Source organism: Triticum dicoccoides, chromosome 1B, assembly GCF_002162155.2.
Source record: "Triticum dicoccoides isolate Atlit2015 ecotype Zavitan chromosome 1B, WEW_v2.0, whole genome shotgun sequence".
NCBI classification, from domain to species: domain Eukaryota; kingdom Viridiplantae; phylum Streptophyta; class Magnoliopsida; order Poales; family Poaceae; genus Triticum; species Triticum dicoccoides.
In genome coordinates this window covers 19,481,354-19,484,613 of record NC_041381.1, presented here as the reverse complement: position 1 = coordinate 19,484,613, position 3,260 = coordinate 19,481,354, and positions in this window count along the sequence as shown.

Genomic DNA, 3,260 nt, shown 5'->3' with positions numbered 1-3,260 from the left:
GCCTTTGGCGCGTGCTGCGCGGCGATGGACGTCGGATTCGTCCATCACCCATCATCCACCGTTGGACCATGGGAACCGGGTCGAACGCAGCGGCGGCAAGCCCGTCTTCAGCGGTTATGACACGCAAGCATCATCCGGGCGTTGCAGGCGCCGTCGGACTCCGCGGCGGCATAGTCGGCGCTCTAATCGCCGGCGCGCAACAGCGTTGGAGTTGCAATCACCGTCGTGCAACAACATCATTGACGAATCAATGCATCCCCATCTCCGTTTTTCATCCATCTTCATCAGCAGACCGTGTGAGGCAGGGCCGCCGGAAGCAATGAATATGTCAACCTAAAACTGTAGGGAATTAGGGTTGGCCCCGACAGTGGGTGCATTACGAGACCTGGTACGGGCCTTCAATCCAGTGATGGTGCTCTTATCCGAGACAAAAAGAAAGAGGATCTAATGAGTAAGCTCAAACGGAGTCTAGGATTCCAACATGGTGTGGCGGTTAACTACAGGGAAGAAGTGGTGGTTTAGCTTTGTGGTGGAAGGATGATGTGGAGGTTTTAGTTAGACCACGGTATCGGTATTATATAGATGTGGCGATAACATTAGAGGGGAGAACCTTTAGATACATTCGAATCTATAATGAACCTCGTACTGAGCTCCGACAGAAGGCATGGGTTGTTCTAAGATATCTTAAGGCCCAAGATAATCTCCCTAGATGTATGATGGTGATTTTAACAAAAAGAAAGAGGATCTAATGAGTAAGCTCAAATGGAGTCTAGGATCCCGACATGGTGTGGCGGTTAAACATGTTGGAGCTCCCTTGATGGTGTGGCACACCTTGCATTTGGAAACGATTATCCCTGGCCTTGTTGTGGACGTCTAGCCATTGGGGAGAGCACCACTCATCCACCAATAACTCCCAACAATCCATCCTATCCGCACACCATCTCAGGGGCACCTAAGTTAGACAAAGAGAAATTTCAGCGCTACGCCTACTAATCAAATCAAGGAAACTAAGTACAAGGCCTTAAGAATAATTAATTACCTTCATGTACTTTTCCTTACTCAGATACTTGCCGCGGCACTTCTTCTGGGCTCTCTTGATGTTAGTCGACGCGTAGTAGTCTCGAACAACCTGCACCCGAGCCTCGTGCCGTAAGTTCTGAAGTAGGTGCTTGCACTCGGCTTCAAGAATCATAGCCGCGTCCGCCTCGTGTTCCACAAGACACATGTAGAAGGGCTGCAATCAAACAAGACAACACTGATTAGTACAATCACTAGGTACTGTTGATTTTTAATTATGTAAAGGAGAAATTATCCAAAACCGCCATCTCATAATGTCGGCTACCGTCTCGCACAAGACACCATATACCTTCTCCTCCAGCGGGGTCGGGGCAGCCATGTACAGCTCCCAGCTCAGTGCTAGTTGTGGAACCTCACCCTCACCAGGCAACGTGACCTAGCCTGGGAAGTGGTGCCGGCAAAGCACGCCAAGGACCTGGTTGGGCCTGCGGACACCAGAGGCGTGTTTCCAACCCCTGCAGTATGACAAGGCCAACACATTAGATATTCATTTGAAGAAACATGAAGGCAAAAGGTTAAAAAGAGTAAATGCGCTTACTTCTCCCCGTTAGGCTCAATCAACCACCTCTGGTCGCGGGTTACCGGCACGGATGGGAGCTTTGTACCATCATGCTGGTAGACCTTCTTGCCCCCCTCAACCAGCTCGCCCTCGCTATAGCTATCATCAGAAAAGGTGTCCTCGCCACCATCAGCATGGCCACTAGTCTCCGGAGTCATGTGGTACGAAGACTCTAGGACCTGAGTCTCCTGGGACGAAGACTCTGGGACCCGAATCTCGTTGGACAAAGGCTCGACGACCCGAGGCTCGTCGGCCCGAGGCTTGTGGACCGGAGTCCGAGACGGGTCCAAGTCAGACGGGTCCACCTGAGACGGAGCACTCCGGTGGTCCGGAGAATCAGCTGGGGGTGGCGGCGAGGAAGGTGCAGCAGCCTTCCTACCTCTCCTGCCGCCACGTCCACCTCTAGCTGCACCCCTCTTCGTCTTCCCCCAACCTCTCCCGGCCGAAGAAGAAGCGCCTGTCGGTGTCTACATGCTGTCTATCAACGCTCTCCGAAGGTGCTGGGGTGGAATAATAGCACCCCTCCCAGCATGCAGACATGGTAGGCCATGGCCTGCTCCTCCTCCGTCTGGGAGCCGACATAGATCGGGCTCACACGATAGGCCGTGGACTGCTCCTCCTCTCGCTGGAACACGGTGAAAGCCGTGCCCTCAGAGGACCCAGTGAAACGAACCACAACAATCCCACGGCGCTGCCAGAACACACGTCGGAGCCATGGCAGGAAGTTGGTCTTGGGGGGGGGGAGATGTTGATGAGGCAAACCAAAGAGTGCTGATCGAGAACCAGGGGGAAGTGGATGTCGAGCGAGGTGGGACGGCCGCGAACCACCGGCTCCATAGGGGCGGTGGGAGCAAGGGCTGGCTGGGCTAGGGAGAGAGGGGACGATGGCGAGTGAAATGGAGAGGTCAGGGCTAACCACTGTCGTGGGGTGTGAAGAAGCGGGGAAGCGGGTACTAATAGACACAGTAGAGGATCTAGGGTTAGAGACATAGACCCGGATACCACATTGGAAGCTAAGGTGCCCAACCCGACGACACAGCCAGCAGACAACAGGATCTCGACAATCCCAACGTTTATGGCTAAGAGAGAGGCAGCGGAAGCAGCGCCGGTGTAAATCGTCGGGTTTGCCATATCTGAAAAGCGGATTTGGTGCGGCACGCCAGGGATTTCCTGGAGGAGGAGGAGATAGCAGTGGGTCTCTATAGGCACTAGTGTAGAACCGGCCTTTAGTGCCAGTTCGTGACGGCCTTTAGTGCCGGTTCGCCAACCGGCACTAAAGAGTGGGGACTAAAGGTCCCCCCCTTTAGTACCGGTTCGTCACGAACCGGCGCTAAAGTGCAAACACGTGGCACGAGCCAGGCCCGGGTGCGTGTAGGACATTAGTACCGGTTGGTAACACCAACCGGTACTAAATGTTTGGGTGTTTTTTTTTAATTTTTGCTTCAATTTTGTGTTTTCAATTTTGCTTTATTTTCCATTTAATTCTTTTTTGTTTGCTGGTATTTCATGATACTACAAATTGTACACGTGATGCATATATATAAATAGATTTTCTCGTACATAGAACCGCATATATATATATATATAATATCATCGATATCGAATGTCTCACAGCCAACACCAT